General features: G+C 47.1%; 1 protein-coding gene across 1 annotated transcript in view; it reads right to left on the reverse strand.

The window, feature by feature from the left end:
- The window catches only part of LOC144137598 (monocarboxylate transporter 10-like), a 49,607-nt gene extending 37,148 nt beyond the window's left edge, over positions 1-12,459 (reverse strand). Inside the window, exon 1 of the mRNA XM_077669534.1 lies at positions 12,167-12,459. The gene's annotated coding sequence lies outside the window, so the exon portion shown is untranslated. The remainder of the gene's footprint in view (positions 1-12,166) is intronic.
- Positions 12,460-14,696: the final 2,237 nt, after the last annotated feature.

Here is a 14,696-nt window from a genome sequence, read left to right on the forward strand (position 1 = left end):
CCCATACCGCCAGGCCGGTTTGCGTGGGTTCGCACTCAATGCGCCGCGTCCACGAAACGGAGAACGGCCGCCTGAGATAGCAAGATACCTCGCCGAACATCACGACATGTTTCCCCACCACCGCTCTGAGTCCCGTTCACCGTCCCCGAACCGACGCCGCTCCTTCAGTCCTCGCTTCGCGCCCAACTCCGCCAACCGCCTATGGCGCAGCCCTGAAAGCCGGGGAAACTGAAGTCAGCGACCCCTGGAGGTGGGGCCGCTGATGACGAATCGCTCGAAGATCCTCCATTGCGACGACGACGACGAGAGCGACCGGATACCAACGACGAGACGCCCAGTGACAACAAAATCTGCACCACCCAACCGGCTTCCTGCGACCTACTTGTGCGAATCGACGACTTTCCGACGACTGCGTTGGCCGACACGGGTGCAGATTACTCCGTTATTAGCAAGGCTCTAGCCATTTCACTTAAGAAAGTTATCACCCCCTGGACAGGCCTACAAATTCGCAGAGCTGGGGGTCATCTACTTACACCTGCTGGTATATGCACTGCGCGGGTCGAGATCCGCGGCTTCACGTACATCGGCACCTTCGTAGTACTTCCCGATTGTTCGAAGGATTTGATACTTGGCATGGACTTTCTCAACTCGTATGGGGCCGTTATTGACCTACCGAAGTCCACAATCACCTTCTCCACAAAGAAAGCTATAGCCGGAAGCATCACCGACCGACATGACACGGCCCTTCGCATTGTCGACGACAACGTAACGCTTCCCACCCGCACAAGCGTACTTGTCGACGTTATAAGTGGCGCATTTGCCGACTACGAAGGTATAGCCGAACGGAATATCCGGTTGCTACTGGACAAGGGTATCTGTATCGCAAGAGGGTTTGTACACCTTCAGAATGGGTGCACACCCGTCTTGCTTACCAACTTCACCAATGAGCGTCGCCACCTCGCGAAAGGTACCGCCGTTGCATTCATCGAGGAAGTCGCCAAAGTGACCAATTTAACCACATTGGGGACAACTTCGGATGAGTCGCCGACAGCTGACATGCACATACCCGTGGAAATCGACCAGAAACTCTCGACCACAGAGAAGGATGCTTTAATACGCCTTGTGCGCGAATTCTCCGATTGCTTTGCCACGACATCTAAAGTGCGCCGTCCGGCGGTCGCGAAGCACCGAATAATTACGGACGAGTCCGCCAGGCCTGTGCGGCAGCACCCGTACAGAGTGTCGCATAAGGAGCGGGAGGCAATCAAGAAGCAAGTAAAAGAGATGCTGGCAGATGATGTTATCCAACCGTCGAGAAGCGCATGGGCCTCACCTGTCGTGCTAGTAAGGAAAAAAGACAACACCCTCCGTTTCTGCGTTGATTACCGCAGATTGAACAGTGTTACAAAGCGACACGTCTATCCCCTGCCCAGAATTGATGACACATTAGACCGCCTGCGTGATGCTAAATTCTTTTCTTCATTGGACCTGAAATCTGGCTATTGGCAAATCGAAGTCGACGAGCGAGATCGCGAGAAGACGGCGTTCGTGACACCGGACGGCCTGTACGAATTCAAGGTCCTTCCCTTCGGCCTATGCTCTGCGCCGGCTACGTTCCAGCGCATGATGGACACTGTTCTGGTTGGACTAAAATGGCAGACGTGCCTCGTGTATTTGGATGACGTGGTTGTGTTTTCTAGCACGTTCGCAGAGCATTTGTCCCGCCTGAGAAGTGTCCTGGAAGCCATTCGTGCAGCGCAGTTAACTATCAAGCCGGAGAAATGTCACCTTGATTTTCAAGAGCTTAAATTTCTGCGCAATGTTGTGAGTGCTAATGGCGTTCGACCAGACCCCGAAAAAACGACTGCTGTAGCCTCCTTTCCTCGACCGAGTGATAAGACGGCTGTCAGAGGCTTCTTGGTACTTTGCGTATACTACAGACGGTTTGTGGAAGGCTTTTCTCACATAGCGGAGCCCCTCACGCGACTTATGAAAGATAGCGTAGCCTTCGAATGGAGTGAAGAACAGCAGAATGCGTTTGGCGCCCTCCGTGAGCGCTTGCAAACTGCACCCATGCTGGCTCACTTCGACGACGCTTCGGACACCGAAATTCGTACTGACGCCAGCAACGTTGGCATCGGTGCCATCCTCGTACAGTGGCAGAACAGTGTAGAGAAAGTGATAGCATACGCTAGCCGCGCTCTTTCCAAAGCGGAAAGTAACTATTCCGCGACAGAGAAAGAATGCCTAGCAGTAGTGTGGGCTATCAGCAAGTTACGCCCGTACTTGTACGGTAGGCCGTTCCGTGCTGTTAGCGACCACCATTCCCTCTGCTGGCTCGCAAACCTCAAAGACCCGTCCGGACGGCTTGCTCGATGGAGCTTACGGCTACAAGAATACGACATCACGGTCGTATACAAATCGGGTAGGAAACACTGTGACGCTGACTACTTGTCCCGAGCCCCGCTTCCGGCCGGATCGTCCGACGCCAACGAGGAATATCCGTTCATCGGAGTCGTTCATACTGCGGATATGGCAGCACATCAATTGGCCGACGCAGAATTGTGACCACTCATTGAATACCTTAGCGGAAACGTTACCACGGCTCCACGCGCCTTTCTTCGGGGACTAAATTCTTACTGCCTACTGGACGACGTACTGTACAAAAGGAATCACGACCATAGCAAGGCGAAGTTTCTCCTCGTCATTCCGTCAGCATTACGAACTGAAATTTTAGAGGCCTGCCATGATGAACCAACCGCTGGGCACCTAGGAGTCAGCCGCACGTTTGCAAGAATCCATCAGAAATACTACTGGCCCAAACTACTAACATCAGTGCAGCAGTACGGGAGGACCTGCCGTGACTGCCAGCGACGCAAGGCACCAACCGTCAAACCCGCAGGACTACTACATCCGCTGGATCCGCCGGACGCACCATTTCGCCAAATTGGGATGGACCTACTTGGCCCATTCCCGAGGTCGTCATCGGGGAACAAGTGGATTATTGTTGCTACGGATTATTTCACGCGGTACGCTGAGACGGCAGCGCTTCCACGTGCAACTGCTGCAGAGGTGGCCAAATTTTTTCTCTACAACATCGTTCTCCGACATGGCGCGTCTGCTGTTATAAAAGACCGCGGCACAGCATTCACCGCAGTCTTAGTGCAGGACGTCCTCCGGTTGACGGACAGCGCTCATCGGAAAAGTACCGCATACCATCCCCAAACAAACGGCTTGACGGAGCGACTAAACCGAACATTGGCAAATATGCTGTCTATGTACATTGACCTTCACCACAAGACCTGGGACGAAATTCTTCCCTACGCCACCTTCGCTTACAATACGGCTGTACAGGAAACTACTCGCTTCAATCCGTTTGAACTTGTGTACGGTCGCGAGGTCACTACGACGCTAGACGCAATGCTGCCTGTTGACAACGGTGCAATAACGAACGACAATATCGAAAACCTGACGCAGAGAGCTGAAGAGGCTCGCCAGCTGGCCCGCTTCCGAATCCGCACACAGCAAGAAATTGATACCCGACGGTACAATACCGGACGGCGATCTCGTATGGGTATGCACACCCGTTCGCCGTCGCAGCCTTTCAGAGAAGCTACTGTGGCGTTACTACGGGCCTTATAAGGTTCTGTAGCGTCTATCGGACGTTACCTACGTCGTGGTTCCAGAAGGAAACGCGTTTTCCTCTCCAAGGCGACAACCTTGCCCAGACGTTGTGCATGTCATACGCCTGAAACCGTATCACGCCCGATGACAAGGCGATGACTGTTCGTGCGCGTTTGCGTCTCCGCCGCATGCTGAAGTTGTAACCAAGTGGTTATGATTATCCTCTTGTTTTGAACGAATGGCATCGGGTCAATGCCATCCAGGAGGGGGGGCAATGCCACGGCTGGTAATGAGTTTGAACTTTGACGCCATGCCCTGGGCAGTCATTCACCAACCGCTCTGGTTTCTCCACATACCCAACTTGGGGGATAGCCGCTGATAACTTGTGGAGACGACGACGACGAAGAAACGGACCCGGAGAAGAAGAGAAGGAAGAGGAGCTCGAGAGTTCGGCAAAGGCTAGAGGTTCGCAGCTCGCTTGTGGGCACAAGTTCGCCTGAGTAAATAAACGATTCCGCTAGTAGTTTTGTTTATACCGTGACAATATTAATTTTCAGGCCCACGGTTCTACTCTGTTCGCCCAGTGAGGAAAGCATGCTTTGCAGTTAGTCCCCAGAGTTACTTAGCAAGGCAACGTCATCAGCAAATGTGAGGTTACTGAGGTATTCTCCATTAACCCTTACTCCCAGCTGTTCCCAATGCAATGTTCTGAATACTTCTTGTAAACATGCTGTGAATAATATTGGAGAGATTGTGTCTCCTTGTCTGACACCCTTCCTTATAGATATTTTAGTGCTCTCCCTATGGAGGATGATGGTAGCTGTAGACCCATTGTAGATATCCTCTAGTATTCTTACGTAATGCTTGAATTACTGCTAGGGTTTCGACCGAGTCAAATGCTTTTTTATAATCTATGAAGGCTATATATAGGGGTTCAGTATACTCAGCGCACTTCTCTATCGTGTGAATATGGTCCATTGTTGAATAACCTTTACTGAACCCTGCTTGTTCTTTAGGTTGACTGAAATCTAAGGTTGCAGAAATTCGGTTAGCGATTACCTTGGTAAATACCTTGTAGACGACTGACAATAAGCTGATCGGCCTGTAATTTTTCAAGTCCTTCATGTCGCCTTTCTTATGGATTAGGATGATGTTCGCGTTCTTCCAAGATTCCGGTACCATTGCGGTCATTAGGCATTGCGTATACAGGTTTGCCAGTTTTTCAATTACAATTTCTCTGCCATCCTTCAAGAGGTCTGCTGTTATCTGATCCTCACCAGGTGCTTTGCCCCCTTTCATTTCTTTTAGAGCCTTCCTTACTTCTTCGGTTGTTACTGGTGGGATGTCTATCTCCTCTGAACTACTGTCTCGTTCGGCATTATCCTGGATGTTCCGGCTACTGTACAGTAGCCATTAAGCTCGATTAGCCATTAGCCATCAGTAGCCATTAGCCATCCTGCACCATTAAGCTCGAAATTAAAGATGTTTATTTTCTCTCTCTCTCTCTCTCTCTCTCTCTCTCTCTCTCTCTCTCTCTCTCGTGGTGATTTTGTGTGATTATCAGTGACGTTTTCTGTAAACGTACTTAGAAGGTATATTGCCTCTTATAACTTATGCAGGAACATTGGTAATTGATATTGCCTAATGCATTCTGCCACCTGCAAGAATATTTTCTGTAAGTTAAATGCGAAAAGACCTCTTTTTTATTTATAGGACAGCCTTGGTACGCGTAGAATTACGGAGTGCGAGGCACCAACGCTGTGCCGTAGTGGGGGGCTACAAATTAAGCGTGACAACGTGGTGATCTTTAAAATACGCCGAAATATCGACACACGGGCTTTACCGCTTTTCTCCTCCATCTGAAAGGCCGCCAGCGCAGTGGGGGTCCTCTGAGTAGCGAATACAAAAGCGAAATCTGACTGAACGGCACTCAGGGTCGACTTGAAATCAGCAAGGCACTCTGCTCGAAGCAAATCTCGACGCGCCGAAATGACATAGGTTTGAGTAAAGGCGCTTGCCGGATTTCAACGTGCCTCTGAGAATGCTCGCACGGTGATTTTCTTTGTGTTTCATTCCATAGCCAGCATTGTGAAGCGCAGCGCAGCTTTGTGTTTGTTTCTGACGCACGCGCCATGGAACGTGTCGTTGTCAATGATAGTTTGAGCCGCAGCAGAGGCCAGTCGCCGACGTCGGATTTTTTGTTCACTGGACCACGAATTGTTTTCGCATTGATGCAGCGCGCCTCACCCATGGAACATGTGCGCAAAATGGCCACGGCGACAACGCACACCTGACGCGCCTTGCAGACGCAACATTTTGTGCTGGTGAAACACCACTCAAAGCGCCGCTTCCTTGGGAAGCGTCCACGTAGGATGCGTCATTGTTTCCAAACAGTGCATAAGAGTGCGGAGGCTTTCCTTGCAGCTGGTTATGCACACGGTTGGTCTTTGTAACTACCCTTGTCATTTGGAGTAACGTTTCTGCTAATGGTTTCTCGAAGAACACATCATTCACACAAAGTACCTCACTTCTGTTCATCGATATTTTCAGCTTGCTGCAATAACACTACGTCGCCGTAATTACAAATGATCAGTGGACCCATATCCAACCGTTATTAAACCCCTCTTCGGTGGTAAGGTAGGGGAGAGTGATATTTTTATTTGGGCGGCTGACCTGGGTTGCCTTTATGGTTTCTCGGTAAAAGTGTCTTCTATGGAGCCCCTCCTGTATAACATTGTCTGGCATTGTCTTTTGCCATGTGTATACTTGCAGTTTTCGGCGTTCACTGTTAGCCAGTAGCCCATGCCTGCTCGCCCAACTCTAAACAAAATTAAGTTAGGTGTTAAATGTTGCCTGTGGACTTCTTCTCCAACGTCGCGTGGCGCAAAAGTGCTGTAGGTACATGCGGTGCCTTTATTATGAATAAATGAGCTTAAGGGAGTTACTACCTGTCTGTGCATTTTCATGCATCTACGTCTGTAGTTTTTTTGGCAAGCTTCACAAACTCTTTATCATAATCTCACGCACAGATTATGACAGCCTACCCAGGTGATGTTGCCGTTTTATTGAAACATCACACCTGTCTCCCTTCTCTCTGCAGGACGCGGGGGGTGGGGGGTGGGGTGGGTGATTGGGGGGATATGACCTGATGCACGCCACTAATATGCATACTAAAATTTGAATACAGAGCTCAATACGATGAGGGCTGTGTATTTTAATCGTTCCCTTGCTTGTTGCAGGGTTGCACAGAGTGACCGTCTGCAGTCAGATATCCACGAAATCGAGGAATGTAAATGGGGCAATGATTTCTTCTTTGCGATTAATCTGACGCTGAGAGAATCTATGTCGAGCTCAAAAAAAATAATGTCAGTGCTAGATGAAGTGATACACTCATTTCCCGCAGGCGAAATTGTGCACCGTCGAGGTACTCCATCACCGAACGGGAGTCATTAAGTTATTTTGGCATTTGTGAACATTCAAACATAATAACAGGTACGTCTGCTCGCACGATTTTGAAACAGACAGGTATGACAATATCGTAAGATTTTTGCCTCACTACCCGTCGGAAAAAAACTGGACGAACTCGACAAAACCTAATCCAGTTCTGCCCCGTTTCTGCTAAACTACAGCAAACTTTTCGTATATAACAGTCCCTACACACGTAATTCAACCTCAATAAGTTGGGAAAACGAGAACACTGCGTGGTATCGCGACCACTGAAGTAAATGACGTTTCTCCACAGGAAGGCGGGACAAGCAACAAACCGAAGTCACACAAAGAAGATAGACAATCATCCCCGATAGATTTTTGCTCTGCGTATAGAGTTGCTCTGACTGAAACGTGTGCGCACCCCTACACCTGATAATGTGCAAAAAGTTTAAAACAGTTTAAGAGGTCTGATATTTCTATATGTACCCGGCGATTACATTATGTCTTAAAATGGTGATATGCTTCTATCAATTTATAAAGAATTTTTTTTCGTGAGGCATTGCTGATTTCCCAAACTTGGGCACCTGAGCTTCAACAAAGATCGACCAGGGCGAACTACTTTGTGGCGCGTATCGTAATCCTAATCTTCATGAGGTTTTTTCGCAAATGAACTGCATCATGACCATAATATTAGTTATAAGTTGTACCCGGCTTCCTACACCATCTGTCATCATTTTAAGGGATATATCTTGGATGACACATTATGCAGTCCGACCCCTCCAACTTTAACCCATTGCCCATGTGAAGCACAGGAATTCTTCCATACATGCTCAGTTTCTTAGTTACTGAATTCATCCCCCGGGCAACCGTACTGCAATCGGCTGCGTTGTACACAACACATTTAATTCGAAGTACTGCAGCTGATATCTTAGCACGCCCGTGCCATCCTGGAAACAGGGACAGCTTGTTAGTTAGCCTTCATCGTTGCATTACTAGAATTACTGCACGAAATGGCGTAAGGAAAGTGAAGCTAATCTTTGCTGCAGGAGAGCGAATTTTGCCGTGAAAGATAATGAACTTGGTGCATTTGCAAGCGTCTTCACGTGTAAGTGTGATGATAACTCCAAGTGACCTAAATAAGGGGCTACAGCATTTAGACTACACGCACCAAAGCAACTCACCACCTTGGATGTAGAAGCGCCAAGGCATAACATATATGTAAACGGCCATCAAACCACAAAAAAACGACTTCTTCGGGCACTTATGCTTCCCCTTCACGTCGTGATGCGTACAAGACTGCTCTTATATTTACCTTGCAGCCATAAAACCACGTTGAGCGACGTTCTATCGGCAGATGCCTGTATCTATACTTTATCTAATAAATAAAAATTTTGGCGCAACGTACATTCTACGCTTCAGTAAACAACAGCTTAAATGATTGATCTGACCAACGTGTCTCCAGCAAGCGTTTTACCACTCTCAACCTGCAGATGCACCACCCCAGTACAAACTTTCAATTACGTAAGTACGCCTACAGTGCAAATTGATGCGTTTGGAGTTGCTAAAAATATTGGCTGCTTATATAACTCAACTTCGGATTTCATTCGTATTAAATCGAATTTTATCGAGACATACCATGGCATATAGCTCTAATTGAAAAGCAAAACAAATTTCAACAGTATTTGACATCGGTACACTTTTAATGAAAAGATGAGTAGGGAGAGTAAATTACAATTTTAAGTGTTTTAGCAGTGACATTTTATGTGATTATTACCTGATTTCCTTCAACAGTAACTGCTTCAGAGTTGCAGAGCCTGTTTACACTAATCCAGATGGCTTTCTGGTTCCAAACCTAATTTTAGCCGCAGTGGAACACTGCTTCCCACGAGAATGGCGATGTTCTGTGCAAAAGTTTAATTTTACGCAGTAGTTGCAGGAAATGTCTGGTAGAATATTTCATTCCGGTTGTATATTTCGACTTTTTTGAAGAGCATTCCTCAGGCTTTTGTACGGGCGACTTCTTCATTTTACTATTGCTCTTCCATGAACCCCGTTTATTGGGGTGCATCACATGGAGCAGGTTTGGATCACTTTCGTTCCAATATTTGTAACAATGACTCGCTTTCTCCGTTAAAATCTAACGGCATTTTTGTTCGTATGGCGGTGTTATTTCCCCCCAAATTAATGCTAATAAGGACACCATCATACTCAGCCTGACATCAGTCCTTTTGTTTGGTCCAAAGCACAGTTTGAACGAGCTTACCCATCAAACTGAAATAATGCGCATTTATCATGCTAAAATTTGTTGATTAATTTTTATCTTGAGAATGTTCTAAAAGAATCAGTTATATCGTGCAAAAACTTTGCCCTTTACACTGCCACTAACCCAAATTGACACCTACACACTGAACATACAATTACAACACTCACTGCATATTAGGTTGCGTACGTCGTAACTTCAGGAAACAGTTGCAAAGTATACTATCCGGCTAGAACTTGCTCAAACTCATTTTGTTAGATTGTTCTGTCGAACTAAATTTGAAACGCCAGTATGTTGACCATTCAATCTGCCATGCCCGTGGGCTCGCCGCCAAATTTTTGGATGAAATGTTTTTCCTAAGTTGCATAATCGTCCGGTGTTGTTCCTTCATTTCACTCCTAGGCAAAATTAGGAATTTTATGGCATAAAAAATTAACAAAAAAGGTAAAATGAGCATTTGAAACATCAAGCTTTTTTTTTCTCTTTTGTTGTCTCAGGCAGGTCGCGATTATCATCAAGTACCTTCGGACGCTGTATGCATCTGTGATAGGACCATTTGGAAATGATGTAGCTAACTAAATATAAAAAGGAGCTTTAAATGCCTATCTTCATGTTCTGGGTGGTACATATTTAGTGATATTTTCAGTCAATATGGCATTGTATTATTATTTAATTCTTGTCTTTGCGTTTTTGTTGCATTTTATCAGTTATCGCCATTCCCTATTAATGAATTTGGCCCTGCAGGTAGAAAAATATACAAATAATGAAATAACTCTATGAACATTGGCCAAATCGTTCAACCGTCTATTCTTTCCTTCTTCTTGATCGTTTCTTTCCCTACAGAAAGGGGAGCAGAGGGGGGGAGGCTGACGACGGACCCTGCTCCTAGTGGCAGGTAGCGTGCGGGAAGAGTGTATTACATTGCACACTTGCAGTCGAGTGTACCAAAAAAAAAACGAAAAAAAAACCCAAAAAACTAGAGAGAATACATTTGCAGTCATGCTCCCCGGACGATCAACGTGCGACTACTTTGCACAAAACAAATAAAAAATACAGAACGACATTTTCACACAGGATATGGTATCTCCACATTCGCGAGTTTTTCCGTGCACTGCAAGGAGTGAAAGGGCAACACAATACACCCAAAACAGAGACTTACTTCAATATAGATATCTACAATTTCGCTGCAACAATTTGTTTCATACTTCGGTAAATTCTAGCTATATGCCATTCACTGCTCTAACAGGACATGTTTAATCTGTGTTTTTGACAACCGTTGGCGAAAATTAATGTGCTTCGGAACTTTGTTCAATAAGGTGGGAATTTCATAATCTGTGTGTTGCCGGCCGTGGTTTGTTCATGTAGAAGGCATTGGTCGATGTCGTCTGCACAAGTTATGTTGTGTGGAAGTTACAGGTTTGGAAGTATTATATAAATTGTCCCTAATGTACTGCTTCTACTGCATAGGCAGAAACTCGATCTCGGTCGGCAGGCTTCGTATTTCAACCTTTAGCCACATGCTTAAAATTTACCGAGGGCGTTTTTATTGAAACAAAAGAAATTCTCAATTCTCAACGTTGAGTGCACTTTTCAAGTTCGCTTTGTAGACTCCACTGTTTTTATTCAGCAGCAATAAAGTGAGAAGTAAAGCCAAAGTACAGACATTCAAACATTCCAGTGCTAAAAGCCTCATCATCGCCTGGTGTGGCAAACATTATCAATGGATCCTTGTGCTAAACGGCGTTTCTATTTTCTGGCTGCTTTGTATTTGTTCTGCCTACTTCACTTTGGTATACGTACCAACAAGAATTTTAAATTTAATGTCCCAAATTTTAGTTTGCGTTGAAACTGAAGCGGCAAAACGAGCCCGACAACCCTACCTAATGAAACTAAAACCAGTCTAGGATGGTGTGCTGCCCAGGTTTGGCCCGGTTCACTTAACCGGCTCTATACATCGCACCGAATCGGTTACAACAGGTCATTGATGGTGCTCGTAATTTTTCGTTCACATTAGCTTAGCTTGCGCACCACCCATGTGCGTTGCGTTGTTCTTTTGTGTTCATCTGAAAATAGCGCGTGAAATCTTGTTTACAACCAAGTAGCACCAATCATTAGCGTTGATGGCAGTTGGTTTTCCCTTTTCTCACGCTTAAGTTCTGATCTGAAATGTAGGCAACTATTTCGTGCAGATAGTTTCCGCTCCAGTTTGACAAAAACGGAGTCGCTTCTGGTTAAGGCTCGGCTGCGGCTACGGCTCGGACCCGCTTGTGGATCGACTCTCTTCAATCTACGAACTCGCACACACAAAGGCGACCAAGTGGTACCTCCTTGACGGGCAAAGAATAGCATTAAATTTTGTTGCGTTTAAACTTTCTCAATGAAAGCTTCGAAAATCCGAAATATCTCTGGCAGCGATGAGTTTAAGCCCAATGTTTTGTGACTTTTGGCAACCGCTTAGAAACTATGGCGCAAACCCGCAAACCACGTGGCCTTGAAGCGTTTCCAAATAGAGCAGGAAGTGGCTGTGTTTCGAAAAACCCTTTTCTCTAGGAAGTCTTGCTTCATTTTTTGGCATTTATAGTGGGCTGCCACGGCGTTTATTTTCTTAATGTTTGTTGTCACCAGCTCACGTTAACAACAACGAGAACAGACTCGGGATGTCGATGCCATTACTTAGACTACAATGAAGCCAAACACCCGTACGAGACGAGAGAAGTTCTTCCAGGCAATTTTCTCCCTACGTCTGTTTGGAAGATGAAGTCACATGAAACATACGTTGCGCAACCCCGGCAAAAATGGACAAGAAATTCCTCATAGCATCCCACACACGTGTCTCCAGGTGGTCTTACTCACCGCGCCGAGGTTGCACTGCGGGAAATGGGGACGTTCGTTGTGGATCCTGTCACTGTCACACCATCTCAACGCACGTACACGTTGAGTGTACGCTCATTTTGAGGGCGTTGTCGCAGGAGAAGAAGCCGATGTGCCAGTCGCCGAATAGCGCGCTCAGGGGTGCTTAGTTAGCGCTGAGTCAAGGCATCAGCAGCAACAGGAGAGCGCAGGCAGTGGCTGCCGAGCGGCGTCGGCGGTGGCGGCCCATGTGACCATGACTGTGGCGCGGCCGGCGCCCGGAGCCCTAACCTAGATTGCGTCAAGCGCCTCTCTTCACCGCGTCTTCCGCTCGGCGACCCCCGGCCCGCAGGCGCAAAATAGACCACGCACCGCCCTCATTGGCTCCGGCCTCTGCACGAGCGCTACGCAGCCGCCGCTGTCGTCTCTCCTCCATCCACAGCAGGGTCCTCAATACACCGGTGTTCAATACATTTCGCCCTTCATATATCGGCGCTGTCTGGTACGAATTGTCGGCGTAGACATCACGTCGAAGGGTATGATCGTGAAACGGGGAGGAATAGTTGAGCTCTGGTGAGCTGCTGATGCTACCTTTCACCGGCCGGCTAGCTACAAGGCTAGTAAAACTAAGTAAAATTATTATTTGAAAAAAAAAAGGGCCGGCTTTGAACCGCGAAACGAATTCGGCATTGCTCTTAACTTGTCATCAATTAAGTTAGCTTGTCCAGCACTCCAATCGATATTGCATGTCATCGGCAAAAAAAAACGTACTTTGACTCCGCAATATTCTCGAACGTGCACTGCCAAGGTTCTTCACCAGATAATCCCCCATATGTTGACCCCAATTCTTCGCCGCACTAGGCACGTTTTCCCTTGAGAGCGGTCTGGCTCGAGTAGTGTGAGCCGGGGCCTATAACCCACTCGGCCCCTCAAACTGGACGATTAATGCCTTACTTGGAAGCTGCCTGCACGACCCTTGAAGATTCAGGAAGTGTTATTTCTCCCTCCCTGCTATTCCCATTTCCCCCCTCTGGCCAATCGGCCTTCCCTTCCCATTAAAGGTTTTTACTGCTACTAGCCCTCATTGTTTTTCATTAGTTTTACTGGCTGCAGCGAAAGTGACTGCTAGATTATTCATGGCATTGTTTGTGCCCGTTAACCAGAATCTCTAATGACAGTTATCAAAGCATGTTAATTCTAGCAATACTTGGCATACCTTTTTAGTATGATGTTCGTGGTGCTTTCCTGAGCGCCAGTGGGCTAAACTATGCGAGAAAAGTTTGTGCCAGTATTACAATAAAACTGGTGTTTTCGCTCGACCAAAAATACTTGGGGAGTAAAATACATGCAGTAAAATACAAGTTCGGTTGACTTGAAAGGCAGCTTTGTTCTAAAATCCGTGATATAAATTTTAACGCGAACTTCGAGAAAAACATGAAGGAAGCTCACATCAATGCGTGAGAATTGAGGGTAGCGAAGCTGCACGCAACAGTATTGTTTTCCCCTCTTTTTCACCTCACGGCGTTGTTTTAGTTAAGCCTCGCCGCTGCACGAGGGACCACAGCTGTATGTTCGTATACCTCTGTCACTCACGGGCTCATGGCCGCCATCTAACGGGGAAGGCTAGGTGACTTCCTCCCTGTCACCCCTTCCTTCTACTAGTTTGTGCTCACATAAAGTTCTTTCCTTGTCTCCCTCCCTCCCTCCCCCCCCACCTCTCTCTCTCTCTCTCTCTCTCTCTCTCTCTCTCTCTCTCTCTCTCTCTCTCTCTCTCTCTCTCATGGTTCTGTGCCGCACGTGGCCTCGTGGCCTTCCTTCGTGGCGCGCGTGTATCACTGCGGCGGTGGCCTGCTCGCCTTCCTCCACCACGTCCCGCGCACGTCTCCTTTCCCCCCTCGTCTATCTCTCCTCTGCCTCCTATCCCCCGCAGGAGGGTTGCAAGCTGGGCTAGTTGAATTGAGACATTCTTGATGACAAACACCTTCAATGAGCAAGTTAAAAAGTTAAGGGAGGCGGGATTTCCACAGTATCTCTTGTCATGGTCGTGTGAAAAACTTGTAAAAATTCTAAAAACAAAGTCTGGCGGCCGGGATGTTGCTGAGGACACACAAAAGACCAAAAAAAGTTGCCGTCATTCCATACATTCACACACATTCACATTCCATACATACGATCACACACCGCCTAAAAAAAGTGGGCCATCTCTATGGAGTGCAAGTGGCTATCACGGCCCGCTACAAGTTGCGTTCTGTATGTGGCAGGCTTGACAGACAGTTAGAGCAGGGAAGTGAGAAGAAAGGGGTTGGTTGTGGTGTCAACCACAAGAACCGGTATGTCGCATGCGCAACGGGAGTTGTGTGCAGTATTCCTTTGCCCTGTGGCCGAACCTATGTTGGGCAAGCTGGCCGCTGTATCAACGTGCGTTTAAGAGAACATGAATTGTCATTGAAAGGACCTGTATCATCCCATCTTTCTTCGCATTGCGCTAAGTGCAAAGGCCCTGTATCATCCCATGCAAGCCTAATTTTTCTGC

Source organism: Haemaphysalis longicornis, unplaced genomic scaffold, assembly GCF_048455015.1.
Source record: "Haemaphysalis longicornis isolate Haplotype H1 unplaced genomic scaffold, Haemaphysalis longicornis Haplotype H1 scaffold_41, whole genome shotgun sequence".
Taxonomy (NCBI): Eukaryota; Metazoa; Arthropoda; class Arachnida; order Ixodida; family Ixodidae; genus Haemaphysalis; species Haemaphysalis longicornis.